The sequence below is a fragment of the Microtus oregoni genome, unplaced genomic scaffold (assembly GCF_018167655.1).
Source record: "Microtus oregoni isolate MIOR12 unplaced genomic scaffold, Mior012 000113F_ref0000058, whole genome shotgun sequence".
NCBI lineage: Eukaryota > Metazoa > Chordata > Mammalia > Rodentia > Cricetidae > Microtus > Microtus oregoni.
Genome location: NW_024544742.1, coordinates 1109776 through 1119082, shown reverse-complemented (window position 1 = coordinate 1119082; position 9307 = coordinate 1109776). Strand labels below are relative to the sequence as shown.

Genomic DNA, 9307 nt, shown 5'->3' with positions numbered 1-9307 from the left:
AGGAGGGAGGGAGACAGGGGGTGTGGGGATCTGGATGTAAGCTGAGTGGGATAGGAAGAGAGAGGTGTTTTGGGCAGTATAGCCCCTGTAGGATGGCCAGGAAGTGTGGGCGGGCTGAGGTATGATCCCAGCTGCCGCAGCACTCACTCACCACAATGATGTTTCACTCGGTGCCCAGATCGAAACTCCACGCTGCTTGGTTAGCTCGTGAACAAAGGGCCCACCCTGCTCGCTGCGGGCAGGCTATGGGAACAAAGGAGCTACCGGCCACCCCTATGTCCTCCCGGTTCAGATTCGGTCCCAGCGCCCTAGCAGGCTGGGCAGGGAGGCGCTATGCCCCAAAGGAGGGAGGGAGACAGGGGGTGTGGGGATCTGGATGTAAGCTGAGTGGGATAGGAAGAGAGAGGGGGTTTGGGCAGTATAGCCCCTGTAGGATGGCCAGGAAGTGTGGGCGGGCTGAGGTATGATCCCAGCTGCCGCAGCACTCACTCACCACAATGATGTTTCACTCGGTGCCCAGATCGAAACTCCACGCTGCTTGGTTAGCTCGCGAACAAAGGGCCCACCCTGCTCGCTGCGGGCAGGCTATGGGAACAAAGGAGCTACCGGCCACCCCTATGTCCTCCCGGTTCAGATTCGGTCCCAGCGCCCTAGCAGGCTGGGCAGGGAGGCGCTATGCCCCAAAGGAGGGAGGGAGACAGGGGGTGTGGGGATCTGGATGTAAGCTGAGTGGGATAGGAAGAGAGAGGGGTTTTGGGCAGTATAGCCCCTGTAGGATGGCCTCCTTTGAATTTCTTAAGAACAAATTACTTTTAGGCAGCCCAAATCTATTTAGCTACGCCTTAGTGACTTGCCCAAAAGATCTTCCAGAAAAGAGTCTTGACCTCACATCCTCCCCTTCTTATCTTTGCAGGCACTTATGGTGGAGGAAACCACTTTGTGTCTGATGGAAACTGAAGAATTCTTCCAAGGCAGAGATTGGGCTATGAAGCCCAAGCACAGAAATAGAGCCAAGAGACAGTGGAACAGGAGTGTTGTGGCCTATCTCAGTAAATCTACCACCATGATAAAGATGCCTCTTAGTATGAGATCATGCCACCTCTCCAGAAGAAGAATGGGCCAACTCTCCAGAAGCAAAAACTGAGTAAGCCTTCTGAGGACCTGGAGAATATTGTTGGCCGCAGAATTTCTCATGGCTGGAAGGAAGCCAATGAACCAGTCACCCAGTGGAAAGCCATCATTATAGGTCAACTGCCAACATATCCCTCTCTCTATTTGTTGAAATATGATGGGATTGATTGTGTCTATGGCTTGGAGCTTCACAGCGATGAAAGGATTTTAAACCTTAAGATCCTGCCTAATAATGTGCCATTTCCTCAGGTGACAGACACTCATCTGTCAAACACCATAGTTGGCAGAGCAGTGAAACATACATTCACGGGCACAAATGGCTCTAAGGAAGACTGGAATGGGATGGTCCTAGAGGAGGTGCCAATCATGAAGTTTTGGTTCTATTTTACCTACAAGAAAGATCCGGTCCTGTACATTTACAACCTCCTGGATGACTACCTTTAAGGCAACCTCCACATCATGCCAGGCTCTAAGGAGGAGTGCAGTGGCGTGGTCCCAGATGAGGAGCAGACCAGGATGACCTGTTTCTACATTGTGAATGAGAATGATCCAGTCCTGTACCTTTACCACCATCTTGATGACTACATTGAAGACACGTCCACATCATGCCTGAATGTCCTCCAATAGAGGTGACTTTGGAATTAGGCAGGGATTCCTTGGCAGGCAAAATTGTGCAGTACAACAAAAAAGATGGAATCCAAGAGATAGGTAAAATTATTTGCCAAGTTCCCACCAAAACTTCTATGTATTTCATCAAGTTTGATAATGATTTCCATATCTATGTCTACGATTTGGTGAAGATCTGTTAAAGTGAAATTCTCAAATTTTGAGGGTCACACTTAAAACTGTGTTTTGGGAATGTGTTTTTTTCAGAGATACCTCAGGTCTTCTATTAATCCTGTTATTTTTTCCAAAGGAATATTCTTGCTCGAAAAATTAAAATTTGTGAACATGTTGTGTTCTTTGGTGAAAGATGGATTGTGTTTGGTGGATGGGACATCACAGAAATACATGCCTCAAAACAAAGCAGGATTTATGGTCTTTCCCCTTGGAGAGGATGGACTGGGAATGCTTGGTGTGGTAAAGGACAAGATGGCTGTCTAGGAAGTAGTGGAGAGGGGACAAAAAGTAGGATCTCGGGGCGGGATAAAGCTTGAGGGAAAAACATGTCAAATGGAAAGATGTGACAGATATCAGAGTGAGGTATTGGGACTTTAGAGGATAAAGAGTAGATTAATCAGGAAGGGACACAAATGTATACTCAAAATCAGAGGAAATTAGGTTTCATTTGATGAATAGTTTAATTCGTACTGGCTGTAAGTCACTGGATGTTTGATCTCCACTGGAGCATGTTGAGTGACCAGGATCCTCCTGCTTAGAGAAAAGTGTCTCCTCCAAGATACTCCTCTTCAGTGGGATGGACGTCAAGCTACCTATTTCCTTTTGTCAGAATTCTGTCTGGCACCTACTTTGTCATGCCTGGATTGGGTATGCCTTGAACTCTCATATGTCTTTAGCATGCCATCCCTCCCTTGTGAGTTCATTTAAATAATTGCCCTGCCATATCTGGAAAACAGTGTTCCCTTTCATTGATCATGTTCTGTAGGACTTTGGCTATAATACTCATCTACAGATGCAGCCACACACAGGAGAAACATGTACACATTGATGCCCACTAATGTGTGACATGCACACATATGATGAATGCACCGATCTCCATCAAATCAGTAAACTAGGGAATTCCTGATGCTAGGTGGAGTGTGGCAAAGACCCCACAAACCCATCAGACACCCAAATATCAGTATGGTATTGATGTCTGACTCCCATCATGTAAGGATCCTGCCAACCTGTAACGGGGCGATTTTTGCTTCCTTCCTCTTCACAAAATTGCTTAAAAAGTTAGAGTTGTCAAACTGCCAGTTCGGGTCCAGCATGTAGATCAGCTGTCCCAGGTCAGGTGATTTGGCTACAATTTGGGTGAGAACTTGTACCAGGGCATTCTGGTATACCCTCACCTCTTCTTCTCCCAGTCCTCATCATCACTCTTGTGGCTGGGCTTGGAGCACAAAGGAGGCATAATGGAAGAATCCTCCTCCTCAGTGCAAAACAATGTCCATCTTTCATATGACCTGACTCTCACAGGGAATGCAGCACATTTTATCCTTCTAGGTCTCCTCATTCATTGGTTCACTCATTTTTCCAATGAATGATTGAAGTCATCCATTCTTCCATGTCTCTCTCTCTCTCTTTCTCTCTCTCTCTCTTCTTCCTTCCCCTCTTCCATTTCCCCCTTTAGAGTAGTAATGTGAGCAGCGGGGCTGCGTCCCCAGCACCATGGCTGCCTAACTAGCTTATGCCCCGAAATAAGTACATAAAAACTGTACTCTTCAATTTGCATGCAAAATTTGAGAAGTCATTGTTTTTTACCACTGAGTAGTACTCTAATGTTTATATATTCCACACTTTCTTCATCCATTCTTCCATTGAAGGACATCTAGGTTGTTTCCAGGTTCTGGCTATTACAAATTGTGCTGCTATGAACATAGTTGAACAAATGCCCTTGTCAGATGATCGGGCATCTCTTGGGCATATTCCCAAGAGTAGTATTGCTGGGTCCAGGGGTAAGTTGATCCCGAATTTCCTGAGAAACCGAAACACTGCTTTCCAAAGTGTTTGCACAAGTTTGCATTCCCACCAGCTATGGATGAGGGAACCCATTCCTCCACAACCTCTCCAGCAGAGGCTATCACTGGTGTTTTTGATTTTAGCCAATCTAGCAGGTGTAAGATGATATCTCAAAGTTGTTTTGATTTGCAATTCCCTGATAACTAAGGAGGTAGAGCATGACCTTAAGTGTCTTTTGGCCATTTGAACTTCTGTTGAGCATTCTCTGTTCAGATCAGTGCCCCATTTTTTAATTGGGTTAATTAGCATTTTAAAGTCTAGTTTCTTGAGTTCTTTATATATTTTGGAAATCAGACCTTTGACTGTTGCGGGGTTGGTGAAGATCTTCTCCCAGTCAGTAGGTTGCCTTTTTGTCCTAGTGACAGTATCCTTTGCTTTACAGAAGGTTCTCAGTTTCAGTAGGTACCATTTATTCAATGTTGCCCTTAATGTCTGTGCTTCTGTGGTTATACCTAGGAAGCGATCACCTGTGCCCATCTGTTGTAGAGTACCTCCCAATTTCTCTTCTATCAGGTTCAGTGTGCTTGGACTGATATTGATGTCTTTGATCCATTTGGACTTGAGTTTTGTGCATGGAGATAGATATGGGTCAATTTTCATTCTTCTAGAGGTTGACATCCAGTTGTGCCAGCACCATTTGTTGAAGATGCTGTCTTTCTTCCATTGTATACTTTTAGCTCCTTTATCGAAAATGAGGTGTTCATAGGTTTGTGGTTTAAAATCTGGGTCTTCTATATGATTCCATTGGTCGACTTCTCTGTTTTTATTCCAATACCAAGCTGTTTTCAATAATGAAGCTCTGTAGTAGAGTTTGAAGTGAGGGATGGTAATGCCTCCAGACAATCCTTTATTGTATAGGAATGTTTAGGCTATCCTGGTTTTTTTTTTGTTTTTTTTCCATATAAAGTTGATAATTGTCCTCTCAAGATCTGTGAAGAATTTTGATGGGACCTTGATGGGGATTGCATTGAATCTATAAATTGCCTTTGGTAGAATTGCCATTTTTACTAAGTTGATCCTCCCAATCCAAGAGCAAGGGAGATCTTTCCACTTTCTGGTATCCTCTTCAATTTCTTTCTTCAATTCCTTAAAGTTCTTCTCAAATAGATCTTTCACTTCCTTGGTTAGAGTTACCCCAAGATATTTTATGTTATTTGTGGCTATCGTGAAAGGTGATGTTTCTCTGATTTCCCTCTCTGCTTCCATATCCTTTGTGTATAGGAGGGCGACTGATTATTTGGAGTTGATTTTGTATCCTGCCACATTACTAAAGGTGTTTATCAGCTGTAAAATTTCTTTGGTGGAGTGTTTGGGGTCGCTTATGTACATATCATATGCAAATAATGAAAGTTTAATCTCTTACTTCCCAATTCGAATCCCCTTGATCCCCTTATGTTGTCTTATTGCAATTGCTAAAACTTCAAGCACTATATTGAAGAGGTATGGAGAAAGTGGACAGCCTTGCCATGTTCCTGATTTTAGTGGGATGTGTGTGAGTTTCTCTCCAGTTAGTTTGATGTTAGCTGTCGGTTTGGTGTAAATAGCTTTTATTATATTTAGGAATGACCCTTGTATCCCTAATCTCTCCAAGACTTTTATCATAAAGTGATGTTGAATTTTGTCAAAATCTTTTTCAGCATCTAATGACATGCTCATATGATTTTTTTTCTTTATGTTTCTTTATATGATGGATTACATTGATAGATTTTCATATGTTTAACCAGCCCTGCATCTCTGGGATGAAGCCTACTTAATCAAAATGGATAATTTTTCTAATATGTTCATGGATACAGTTTGCCAGTATTTTGTTGAGGATTTTTGCGTCGATGATCATGAGTGAGATTGGCGTGTAATTCTCTTTATTGGTTGTGTCTTTGTGTAGTTTTTGTATTAGAGTGACTGTAGCTTCATAAAAGGAATTTGGCAATGACACTTCTGTTTCTATATTGTGAATTACATTAAGGAGTATAGGTATCAGCTCGTCTAGGAAGTTTCTTTGGCAAATGATGGAGATCAAGTCACGGTAAAAATCAGAAAACTAGATGGAGCTTCCAAGCTCCAGTTGAATAGCCGACTGATGGAGAATAAGAGCAAGGATGTCAGGAATAAAATGGCTTGGTCCACACACTGAGACACTGTGCCTGAACGAAGGGGATTTCAACTAAACCAGTGGCCTGGGAATGAAAGAACATGGAATCAAACTGGAAGCTCTAAATGAGGATGAAAATTGGGGCAGACTGATAAGCCAATGATAATGGCACTGGCATTTGTCTGCAATTCATATACAGGCTTTTTGTCATCCTATTCTATGTGGATGCTTATCTTCCTAAATTTGGATGGATGAAGGGTGGGCTTGGACTTCCCACAGGACAAGGTAACCTGCCCTCTATTTAGACTGTAGTTGGAGTAGAGCGGTTTGATGGAGGAGTGAAAAGAAAGTGGGAGGAGGAGAGGTAATGGAAATTTTGATATTTATTATTTATGAAGTAAAAATCAATAGAGGATACCCAATGAAGAGTTTGGAGCTAGGAAAATAAAAACATTCATTTGAGATGTTGACTCAGACACCAAAGATATTTTACAGAATAAAACACATAAAAGGATTGAGTTACTTGGCATAATATGACTCATGTATTTGGGAAGATGAGTGGGGTTTTTAATTTGGGTCTCCAGGAGGCTGTATGAGCAGCTTTATAGGACCTGTATTCTGGTTATTTCTGTGGGTTAGTAGGGAAGAAACCTGCCTATGAGGGGTTTTATGTCATAAGTAGAGCCTTTTTCTACAGTGTTCCCTTCATTCATCATGTTCTGTAGGACTTGGGCTAGAAAACAAATGAACAGACTCACCCACACACATTATAAACATATACACATTGATGCATACTGGTGTGTGATATGTAAACATATGATGTATGCTCTGAACTCCATAAAATCAGTTAACTAGGGAATCTATGATGTGAAGTGGAGTGTTACAAAGACCCCACATACCCATCAGACCCTAATATACCAGTATGGTATTGGTATCTGACTTCCATCATGTAAGGATCCTGCCATACTGTAAAGGGGCGATTTTTGGTTGTTCGTCTTCACAAAGTTAATTAAAATATTAGAGTTTTCAAACTGCCAGTTAGGGTCCAGCATGTAGATCAGCTTTCCCATGTCAGGTGATTTGGCTACAATTTGGGTGAAAACTTATACCAGGTTTTGCTGGTACACCCTCCCCCTTCTTCTCCCTGTCCTCATTGTCACACTCATGTGTGGGCCTTGAGCACAAAGAAGGCAAAATGGAATAAGCCTCCTCTTTAGTGGAAAACCTTGTCAATCCTCAATTTGGCCTGACTCTCAAAGGGAATGCAGCACATTTTATCCTACTAGCTCTCCTCATTCATTGGTTCACTCATTTATCCAATGAATGATTGAATTCATCCATTCTTCCATGTCTCTCTCTCTCTCTTCTTCCTTTCCTTCTTTCATTTCCCCCTTTATTGTAGTAACTTGAGCAACAGGGCTGCGTCCCCAGCAACATGGCCGCCTCGCTAGCTTATGCCATGAAATAACAACACAAAAACTGTATTCTATTAAACACTGCCTGGCCCATTATTTTCAGCCTCTCAATGCATTTCTAATAACGTATGAAGCACTACAAGGTGCCTGTAAAAATTAAGCATGTCTGACCTGTTGGCTGGCTGTATCACCATCTGCCTCAGAGAGCAGAGCTATAGTGTCTGCCCGAGTAGGGGAGCATGGCGTCTCTGAGCTCACTGCCCATGCAAGGTGATTTGTTGAGATTCCATCTCAATTGCCATTAGCTCCATGAGATATGTGCTAAACAATTTAGAAAGCCCTGTCTGTGATGATGACATTATTAGTGTCTTGAAGAGGAGGACACACTCATGGTCATCTGCTGATTTCACCCATCTAAATGCATCTCACCTTAGCAGAGACTGATTTTGTTTTATCATTAAAAGAATTCCACTTTACAACCTTAAAGAAAAAACTTAATGAAGATCAGTCAAAAAGAATGGGAAACAAGTCAAAGGTGGTTACCAGGTGGAGTGGATTTCTGAAAATAAACTGTATATTCAGAGTATCCCTTCAGAATCTCCTTTTTAATATCATTCTGCATCTGGAAGGCCACACAGCTCTCTATTAAGCCATATATATACATATTTTCAGGGAAAAAGGTTGCATAGAGAAAATATACACAGGATCTGGAATATGGTTTCTTTCTTCTCTGTTATGCTTGAAAAACTATTTTATGTTTCATTTTATTTGAAGCACAAAATATAAGATTAACTGTATTAAAATGAATACTTGATTGTTAACATAGAAAAGTTATTCTTTATGTTTTTACAATATAATTCTTCTGTGGTTTGTTAGTGTCTGTTTATTATCTATTGCCCCAGCATGATTAGTTAAAGTTTAACATCAGGATGTACATAATGTAGAATGGTGTCTAATGGGGTTCAACCTGGTGGTGTCAATTGCCGTTTGTGGTCACAGAAGGGATTCATTGGAAATAAGGACACTCTTTAACAATTCATTATGTGATTATATTTTTCATTTTCCAGAGAAAGTAAGCTTGACACCTCAAACAAGTGAGGTCTAATATTTGCTTGTCCAATAAGAATATCCCAATTTGGTGGTCACAGGAAGAAAATTGTAGACCTTCTGGGTCAAAGGTATGGTATACCAATATTCAGGCAAAGCTTGAACATATCTGTGGAACCTTGGCTATCAGGGTTTTTTTTGAAATTCTCTTGGCAAAAAATGAGCTTCTTGGGGCAGAATGGGAATGTCCAAGTATCATTACCTCCTGGAAGGGTCTATGGGGCTCTTATAAGCACAGAGGCAATATTGCTCAGTGGTGGCTTTCTGTATCACCCGTTATTAACATGGGAAAGATTGATGTTCCATATTTTCTAAGCCCACCCATATCTGGAACACAACTCCTTTGAATTACTTTTTAAAATGGTTTACTTCAATAGACCTCTATGTAGGACAGGACAAAAAAGAGGCTCCATAGATACAAAGTCTTTTATCCTCTCTTCTGGACAGCATACAGTAGTCCATCCACCCTGGACAGCCACTTCTTCCCTCTCCTCCCACAACTTTCATTATCAAATCATACATTGGTTCTTCCTCATGATAACTGCATACAGGATCTCTGCCCAAGCAAATTCATTGTGCTTATCCATTCTTAGATCCTGGTCAAAACTGCTCGTTCTCTCATGTAAGAACCTTCTACTTCACGCAGTGCTTCTCCTTCTCACTCTCTCTCTCTCCTTTGGTTCTGCTTAGTGTTTCTATGCCATCCTAGTTTCACTTGGTCTCAGAGCTGGCAAGCTCATTCTACCCCCATGAAGACTTAAGCCAGTTTTACCCTAAAGCAAATTTCCTTGCACAAAGGAATGTTTGAGTTGGGCAGTGGTGACACACACTTTTAATCCCAGTACCCTGGTTGCAGAAGCTGGAGGATCTCTCGGAGTTC

At 42.0% G+C, this 9307-nt stretch overlaps 1 pseudogene; it reads left to right on the top strand.

The window, feature by feature from the left end:
• The first annotated feature begins 1092 nt into the window (after positions 1-1092).
• LOC121443853 lies at positions 1093-8396 on the top strand (annotated as a pseudogene).
• Positions 8397-9307: the final 911 nt, after the last annotated feature.